The sequence below is a fragment of the Numida meleagris genome, chromosome 16 (genome assembly GCF_002078875.1).
Source record: "Numida meleagris isolate 19003 breed g44 Domestic line chromosome 16, NumMel1.0, whole genome shotgun sequence".
In the NCBI taxonomy this organism is placed as follows: domain Eukaryota; kingdom Metazoa; phylum Chordata; class Aves; order Galliformes; family Numididae; genus Numida; species Numida meleagris.
The window spans coordinates 7,636,124-7,645,545 of NC_034424.1; the positions used below are offsets into that span (position 1 = coordinate 7,636,124).

General features: G+C 58.4%; 1 protein-coding gene across 2 annotated transcripts in view; it reads left to right on the plus strand.

The window, feature by feature from the left end:
* NOTCH1 (notch 1) overlaps window positions 1–9,422 on the plus strand; it is a 35,702-nt gene that overhangs the window by 2,126 nt on the left and 24,154 nt on the right. The window lies entirely within an intron of this gene.

Sequence of the window (9,422 nt, forward strand, 5' to 3'; positions counted from 1 at the left end):
GCGTTGCCCTTCAGTCCCTGGCAGCTGGTGCTGCAGTTTCCAGGGCATCTCCAATAAGCATCCAAGGGCGGTTGTGTTGCGTGGGTGTCCGTCCGCGGGGCAGTGCCCTCGGTGCCACGCTGCCGTCCGTGCCCGCTCCTGGCACGGGGCGTTCTCAGGGCTGGTGGTGGGGAAGCGGATGTGTAAAGCCACGGGTCCCTTTGAAGGACCACCCGACCCACCGCAGCGCCGACCGATTCACTCCGAGCTCCCAGGGAACAATAACCCAGAGAAATGAATAAGAGTGCAGTTCCCTTTTTAAAACTATTCCATAAAAGAAATCTGAATGGGCAAGGCTCTGCTTTCCGGCCAGATTTCCCTTCTGCCTGTTAAACGCGGGCTGAGCCGAGAGCGGGCTGGGAGACGTTCCCACCCACCCCAAGTTTCCCAATAGGAAGTTCTCAAGCAGAGGAACCCGAAGGCATTTCCAAGCCCGACCTGTTGAATGGCACTTCTCCTTGACAATGCCTGCTGCTTTTCTGCGGGTCTGGGTGCCGTTACTCTGCCCGCAGCGCCCGGGCAGCCCCCGCCCCCTCCTCCAAGCGGAGCCCCCCAAAGCCTTTGGTGAAAATAAATCAGCAAATCAATCAGGCACATGAGCAATTTAATGGACAAAGGCTGGGTCCCTTTGTGAGCCACTAATGAATGCACGCCACTTTTTTTTGCACAGAAGCCCTTACCAACGCTTGACGCTCTAAATCTTGTTTTCTTTCATTCAAAGAACGACAGCTGGGATTCGGTCGAAATTCGGCAGCTATTGTTAAGGGAGGCAGATTAATGCTGTGTGACTAATCATGTATGGCTTCCCAGAATGCCCAACCCTCCGCCCCCTCCCCAACCTTACACCCCTCCTTTTCCTTGTGGTCATTCTTTCCTTTTTTTTTCCTTAAGTCTCTGCAACTCCTGATTTACATTTCATGTGCAGATGGTGATGGAATCTAATTAGGTCTGGTGCGTGCAAGCTCCGTTTGAGGGAGAAGCCCCCAGAGTAGCTCGGGTTGCTGGGTTTTCAGGAGATAAAGTTAACTTAGGGGAATTCTGTCACCGGGAGCTGCGAGCAGCCTGGCTGCGGGCACCAGCTCGGTTTGCAGGTCCGTGCGAGCTCGTTTTGCAGGAAGCTATGGGTTGGATGGGGAGGTTACGAGGGGCGCTGGCAGCCTGGGCGAGGTGCAGCTTTCCCAGGTGCCCTGCAGCAGCCCGCAAAGTGCTCTTTTTCACTTGTTTGAGTATCTCTTCGCGAGGAGCTCCGCTTCCAGGCTCCTCAAACAAAGCGGGGCCAGCGGCGCAGATAGCGCTGCAGGAAGGCTGGCACTGCCCCTTGGCGCCGGCGTGCAGTGCCCTGCTCTGGCTGCTGGCCACCTCTCCGCTCGGCCTGGCACTTCACTCACTCCGGCCATAAAGCCCCATTGTGCTGTCCTCACAAATCCAATTAGAAAGCGGAGCGAAATGAATCGCGTCCGAGGGGGACGCTGCTCGAGTGGGCGCACGGGGCAGAGCCGGCTCCGATAACTGCACGCCCCGTATCAGCCCTGTTACAGAAAGGAAACCGCCGTTGTGCAGCGAGGAGCGCTCTCAGCCTTTATTATTTCTCAGCGGTGCGGGGCGTGCAGCTCCCGGTGCCTCATCTCACTCATCCCTCTGGCAGGAGGCCGGGGCGCGGGGCTCCCGCTGAACGGAGCATCACAGGGCTCTGCCTGACACCCCCCCAGAGCTGCTTTCCTCCCCCCATTGGCAGGAGCAGAGGTGCAGTTTTGGGGTGCCTCACCCCACGTGTAGCGTTGGCACGGACCCGCAGCCCCCGGAGGTCTGGCGCTGGGGATGGCTGCTCGCGGCCACGGTGCTCCCGGCGTGGTTTTGTGGTGTTGCTTGGCCAAGTGGCACTCCCCTCTGACCGAGGCGTTTTCCCGGACAAAATGAGAAGGTTTTCCAAAAAGCAATCATCCGGGTTTGTAGCGGTAGCTCCTAATGACGCTGCTGGATCGCTGTCTCTGCCCGGCATCCCCGCAATGAGTGGGGCTGATTTTAGGCTGCTGTGCCACGTGACTGCTGTTCCCAGGGCCTCCCTTGCTGCAGCGGGTAGAAGCAGATGGCATGGGAGGGGGCTGCGTTTCCAGCCCTGCTCCAGCAGCATCCCTGCGGGTCCCTCCCCGCTCCCTGTGTCCTGCAAGCATTGCCCTGTTCCAGTCAGCGGAGGGTCTGGGTCAGCACTGCTGCCCAGAGGAGCAAAACAGGCCGCAGAGGAAAAGAGTAAGTTAAATTAATCGCTGGGCTTGCACTGAAAAGGGGGAAAAGTGGATTTGCCAGCGTGCTTCCTCTGCTGGCAGGGAGTGTGGTGGGCACGCTGGGTTGGGTGCACCGGGAGAAGCACTCAGAGAGGACTGCAGCAGCAAGAAGTGACTTCTTCAGCTCAAACCCCTCTCTCTGCAGACACACAGAGGCCGAGGAGCGATGCGAGCCCTGCAGCTCGCCGTGCCCTCTGAGCCACGGGCTGCTCGGTCATTGTTATCTCACTGCAAAGGGCGGAAGTTTCCTTCTGCTTTGGTTTCTTGTTGTTCTTTTTTTTTTTTTTTTTTTCCCCCCTCTCGTGCGCTTTAACCCAACGTTATTTCCATGAAATAACAACAAAGAAAAAAAGAAGAAAAAAAAAAAAAATCCGCCGTCTCCGCGCTGGAGAGGAAGAGGGTGGAGTGCTGAACAATCGGGCAGAGGAAGCCCTGAGAGCGGTGGAGGAGCGGTGATTCAGCCACGCAGAGAGCTCTCGGTGGCGGCCGCAGCCTGAGCTCATTCTGGGAAAAAGCAAAATGGGAGCGGGTAAGAGGGGACATTGAAGCACAGAGCGTCGCCTGCTGCAGTTCCAAGCGAGGAGCTCGCTGGTGAGGTCACCGGGGACAGCCTTGTGGTAGCTCTTTTCTAGAAGGATCTGCCTGCATCGCTCCTCTCTGCTTGTAGCTGACTCCGGTGGTGTCGCCAACCCCGTAACTCACCTTGTGGTCTGAGTGGTTTGCTGCTTTCTGCTTGGATATGTGTGATGGACTTCGCGTCAGTCCGGAGGGGATGGGGTCCTTGTGCTGGCTGCAATCCCTTGCAGGACCCATTAGTTCCAGCCCAGCTCTCACCTCCAGGGTTGTGATGGTTTATTGTATGCACGGTGTAGCTGACACGTATCTGTGACCGCACGACCAAGCTGTTCCCCAATTAAGGGCTCGCCTAACATCATCAGCAGGCAGTTAGCAAGGTTTAAAATAACATTGTTTGGAAATCAGCTTGCTCTTTCCCGGCCTGGAGGTGTGGTGACCCTGGTTTTGCTCGTGTTTGTAGGTATCCTGAGTGCTGTACATGAGTGGAATGTGAAATTTATAGAGCATCAGTGTATTTAACGAGGGAGTAGCCTCGAGGTGCAGTTACACAAGCTGGTAAGCGCTGGATGGAGAGCTCTCTGTGGCTAATGTAGCTTCAGACACAGAGGTTTCATGCTGCGTACTGGAGCTGTGGAGCGGGAGACAAATGGGACGTGCCTTGGAAATCCACACGGGGGGGTTCTGGTTGAGTCGTGGCACTTCGTTGGGTTTGGGGAGTCCCACCTGCCCCATCCATCCATCCCTTTGTGCCCGCAGAGGGCTGGCTGCTGTTCTACCGTCCTTTCCTTTAACTCCTGTCCTACAGCCAGGATACACAGCCACAAAGCTGTGAGCTTGTGTGTCAGCTCCTTGGGGTGCTCCGTGGGGTTGGCCTCTGGGTGCTGGCAGCAGCAGGCCCTTGCCACCCCCAGCATGAGGACCCTGAGCCACGGGTGCTGTGTTGGGTCCTCACCAGACCACGGCTGAACTCGTGCCTTGGTCTGGGGCAAAGCTGCTGCACTTTGTGCTGACCAGAGGCGCTGCCAGACAGGAATGCTCTCTTGCATCAAGGCTTCTAGGAGCAGACCCCGTGTGCATCTGCAGTGTATGGCACTGGGAAGTCTTTGCAGCAGCCCAGAGCGTGGCAGCTCCCACACCGCTGCTCGAGCCCCAGGACAGTGAGCGGTGGCACCTGGTGACATCTGCTCCAGGCTTTCACCCGTCACCTCTTCCCCTTCCCCCACGGCAGGCTGGAGTTAATATTGGAAAAGCCAGTTAAAGTTTAGGCCGTGGTTATTGGGCCCTCGCACGTTTCCAGCAAAGGGAGCGGAGTTGCATTTTAATGGGAAACTTTCACGCTCAGTCAAGTTGCAAAAATTTATTTGCGCGTAAGTCGTTTTCTTTTAACAAGTTTTCACCCTAATTCCCTTCCCCGAGATCTGGATTTAATGGTATTTATATGGGAAGTGGATTTATTAAGCTGTAATGATGCCGTAACGTCGCCCTCATTTCACAGACGGGGCAGGCTGCAGGCGAGCGGCCGGGTGATGGTGGGCTGGGAGCCAGCAGGGCCACCAGGCCGTGTGTGGGCCACCAGGCTGGGGTTGGGGCTCCAGGGCTGAGCCTTGCTTCTCCTCCGTGGCCCCGTGCTCCATGGGATGCTCCAAGCATCGTGGGATGCTCCACGTGCCATGGAATGCCCTGTGCCCACCTACAGCTGTCCCCAAAGGAGCAGTGGGAGGGTTTGGCCTTGGAGCTCTTCCAGCTGCTCTGTCCCACGTCCCTTTGCCAATGAGGTGTCCCATTGGGAACCCCGAGGGCCGCACGGTATCGCTGCTCGGGGGTTGCGTCTTAATGGAGGTGCGGTGATTTATTTTAAGGTGGGAATGACCCACGTACGACACCAGCCCCCGCCGCTGCAGCGCTCCTGCCTCGCTGTGTGTCCTTGCACGGGGGGGGGGAGGGGGGAGGGAAGAAAAAAGAAAAAAAAAGACCCTTCCGAAGGTTTTTGAAGCAGTGGGTCGCTGCCCTCGGGTGGGCGGAGGAATGCAGCTCCAGCTCGCGCCCATGGGCCGGCAGAGCCCCGCGTGCCGGCTGCGGGGCAGCTGGGAGAGTGACCCTGAGAGCAGGGGGGGGCCTTCCCCGTCCCCCGGCCCCTATTAAAATGTTAGACACAGGCCCGGGAGTCAAAAGGCAGGGCGACAGACGGCCCTTTCACAGGGCCTGCTGCTCCCCGTGAAAGGGGGTTTCTAGGGGACGCGGGGCAGGAATGCGGGCGCCGGGCGGAGGGCAGTGCCGGCCCCATTGTCCGCGCCGCTCCGTGGGGCTGCGTGTTGACACAGGGATTTCTGCCGGGGCAAGGTGTCGGGGCAGAGCCGTCCCGGCCTCGCTGCCTGCCTCCTTGGCTGAGCTCAGCAGCAGTGCTGGCGTTGGGGACATGTCCTCCTGCTTGGGGTGCTTCGAGGCGATGGGGCATCGCTTCCAAGGGGCTGTGTTGCTGGTAACTGATTTACAGAGCTCTGCTTTGCTTCAATGAGGGGCTTGGACCTGTTGCTGTCTGTCCATCCCCCTCCTCGCCCGCTGTCCGTCTGCTGCAGCGCGGTGGCTTTGGCTTTCAGTGGGTTTTGCGCTGTGGGGGCAGCGCCGTGCCCCACGAAACGCCCCTCTCCTCCTATTTATAAAGATCAGAGCTAAATATAGGTTGTTTAAACTCTTGGTAGCTGCTCAGATCCTAATCTCAGGTTTTATTTTCAGGATTAGGAGAGCGAGATAGAGGGCCCGCGCGTGTTCCTGGGGGAGTTCTCCATATATGGGGATCAGGGAGCGCAGTGTTTAACCAAAACTTGGTTTGGGGTGAAAAAAAAGTCAGAGTTTGTTCGTCATTGCTCCGTGAGTGGTCAGCATTGGCACAGGCTGCACTGGGGGTGGTGGGGTCACCGTCCCTGGGGGTGTTCCAGAGCCACGGGGACGTTGCACTGAGGGACGTGGTCAGTGGGCACGGTGGGGTGGGATGGGGATCTGAGAGGGCTCTACCAGCCTTAACGAGTGTGTGATAAATGAGCTCCTCGCTGAGGAGGAGCTGGATGCGTCCACTGAGAGCGGTCGTGATGAGCAGAGCGGAGACCTGGGCCCTGCTAGGGCAGCCCAGCCCCCCAGACAATAGGGCTGTGCGGATTTACACCAGCGGAGGATATAAAAAGCATCAGCTGGGGGAGAAAAAACTTGAGTGCCCATTGTTGAGGGTGGGAATGGAGTGAGTTTTGTCTTGGTCTCTTCCTTAGCCATCTTTCATGTTCATTGTGAATGAAGCTCCATTGAAAAGCAGCTCCTTCCCAGGTAGCTGCTTACCGCCGCGGTGAATAGCCCGGCCACTCTGCTTACTAATGGGATTATATTGTTTTTCATTACAATGGGAACTTGGATTCCCAAACTGTCCTGACCAACGTCTGCTGAAGGCACAGAGCCATATTTGTTGCTCGGTGCCGGTCAGAGGGCCGCTGGCTGTCACACATCTCTGCCCGCTCCGTCCATGAGCGCGTCCAGCTTTGGGAATTCCATGAGTTTCTCTCCAGATGAAAGTCTGGGTCTTAAAATCTCAATTAGATGGCTCGGGCTAGGTCAAAATGGAACCAAAAAAAAAAAAACACATCAAAGCATTGGGATTGCAGTGTGCTTTTTTTTAATTAAACGAGACGGTAGATCTGCTCTCGCTTTATTAACCTGATGTCACTCGAAGTAACCTGTTGCTTTGCCAACCACCCTCCCTATGTGAAACTGTTTTCTTTCCCAGGCCGGTGTCCCGGCGTGCTTAATAACGTGAGGCCGGGATGGGACCTTGCACAGAAACCGCCTGTTCCGCCCGGCGCTGGTTTGGGGTGTTGGGCTGCGCCGTGTCCCACGTGGTGAGAAGGAGCAGGCAGGGCTGGGAGCACGGCGGAGCTCTGAGCTCCCGGTGGGCACTGGTGCCAGGAACCACGCCGCACGATGCAGGGCACGTCCCTCCTCGCCGTGGCACGAGGTGCAGGCAGTGAGCGCGTCGTGGGTGCGGGGTGTGACGCTGGGAGCCGCGGTGTTGCTCGAGGGCTGTGCCAAGAGAGAAGCCACTGGCACAACTGGAAAAGTGACTCCTGCTGGTTGTTGCTCCTTCCCTTGGCCGGCGCCTCGCGAGTGCATGAGATCTGTTTTGTCCCGTTGGCCGCTTGGTTCGTTCCGTGCTGCCTGGATGGAGCAGGCGCCTGCTCCGTTGTGCCAGAAGTGGGACCCTCCGTGGGGACCCAGTGCGCCGTGCAGGCAGTGGCTGCGTGTTGTGACCCCGTCCTGCTCGGGGCCACCTCTGCTCGCTGCAGCCCCGCTGGCTCTGCCGGCCCTTCCCTGGAGGTGTTCCCTTCCCAGCAGTGCATGCTCAGCCCCAGCGGAGAATCGCCCGGCCCCATTAACTCAATCACCCCAAGATGGGGCTGAAGTAAAGGCCTGCGCCTTCCCTCCTTGGTTTTCCCACGGTGCTGTTGCCTTGGGGGAAACAAACCGGCCACTTTTGCTCCCAGCAGGTGAGGAAGGAGTTACGCAGGGGCAGCCTGGGCTCCCGTCCCCTCTTGTGTGGTGCTGCCCGTGGGACGGGGACAAGGGTGGGGACCGTCCCCGTGAGCCCAGCACCCTTAAAGCTCCCCATCGTGGGGATGGGTTCCTGCAGGGCTGTTGCGTCCCGAATCAGAACAAAGTGGTGCGTGAGCCGTGCCGGGCTGCCTGGCTGTCAGCTGTGCTGCTGGTGGCAGATGGCAGCTTAGCGCCGAAAGGAAAGCAGCAAAGCTCCTGAATCGAGCAGGGGTGAAAGGTCGCAGGAACATCTGCCTCGGGATGGGATGCTTTCAGTGCCCGCATTGCTGCGCAGGGACACAACCTGTTGCTGGCAGGCTGGGGAAATCCACGCTGTGAGAGGACGAGCAGAAGGGCGATGGGGCTGGGTGCTGCCCTGCAGTTTTGCTCGCAGGGTGCTGGGACGTGCAGCCCGCCCGGCTCGCCCCCGTTCCCACAATTCATTCATGCTTTTGGTGAGGAGCTCTGCAGAGCTTTCTGGGAGCCCCCCTGCAGCGCGTTGCTGCTGCTGGGGACGCGCCGAGGATGTGCAGCAGACACAACAAAGGCACGTGCCTGCACCCAGCAGAGCCGTGCTTGGCCCGGGCTCGGTGCTGGGAGTTTGGGAATTTGGAGCCGCCGTTCCCATCCCCAGGCTGTCCCCTGGGATCTGCTGTCTGACCTCAGCCGGGGCCTTCTGCGTCGCCCTTCGCTTGCAAATTGCACCGGAGACGTCTGGGTCTGTGCAGTGTTGTGCCGGGATGCAGCATTGAGCTCGGGGATGGTGCAGCAGCTCGGACCTGGGTGGTGGTGGGCTGCTCCTTTTTGCAACAGCTGAAGGAGATCAGTGTTTCTCAGGTGCTGCTCGGGGCGGAGAGGTGCTGGTATTTGTAGCCTGGGCACTTCGAAGCCACTTTCTAATGGCCCTTTGGAGGCATTTTGATGCTGAAGCACCCGCCCTGTCCTTGCTGATGCTCATCTCTGTAATTAAAGTGTAGCTTTAATGTCTCTTATGCTAATTCCCAGAGGCGGCTTGGATTCAGTCTGGGCAGTTATTGCTTGGGAAACGCCAAAGGAGAATCCGTAGGGTGACATTCCCTGGGCCACCTGCACCCCTTGGCGCAGAGCAGACCCTCCACTGGGCACAGCAAGGACTGCACTGGTTTGAATGGTGCTCGCACTGTATTCCTTATTTCTGAATTGCTGCTCAACCAGCGCTTCCAGTGGCTGGTAGTGCTTCCTTTGCAAGGAAGAGAAATCCGAGGGGTGAGCACGGATCAGTGCTGCCTGTCTCGCTCTCACGCCCGTCATCAACCAGCACAGACCCAGCGCTCGGGGCTGCCCTGTGCCCAGCCCTTCCTGCCCCTTCTCACCCTCCCCACCACCTTGTCCCAAGCGCGCTGTAACTCAGCTTATAAATAGGCAGAAAGCTGTAAATAAAGCCACAAAGCAGCAAATTGCAGGGCGGGGATCTTTGAGGTCCCTTCCAACCCAACTGTTCTATGACTCTAACTTCAGAGGTTCCCGGCAGCAGCTGGGTGTGCTGGTGGGGCCCTCGGGGCCCTTCTGATGCATTTGGTGTTGGTGGGAGCTGTGCTGGTCTTAGGAGCATGTGCACGGATGCAGCCCCAAGCCCTGGCTCTGCACAAAGCCCCAAAGCTCCCTTCGGTTCCCTCGCCGTCCCTGGTGAGCTCCTCCAATTGAATCCCAGAATCGTGAAGGTTGGAAAAGTCACCAAGATCACCGGGTCCCCCCCAGCCCGTCCCCACCGTGCGCGCTGACCACGTCCCTCAAACTTGCTAATGAACCTCCCTGCTCATCACCGGCCCCAGCTCGGGGCGGGGGGGGGGGACGTGCCCTGCTCCTGGCCGTGAGCGCCGAACACCAAAATTGGAAACGATCCGAGCGCTAATTGGGAGGGAGGGCTCTCCCTGTGCCCCATCTTGGTGCAGGCGCAGCGTCGCCTGTTCCCGC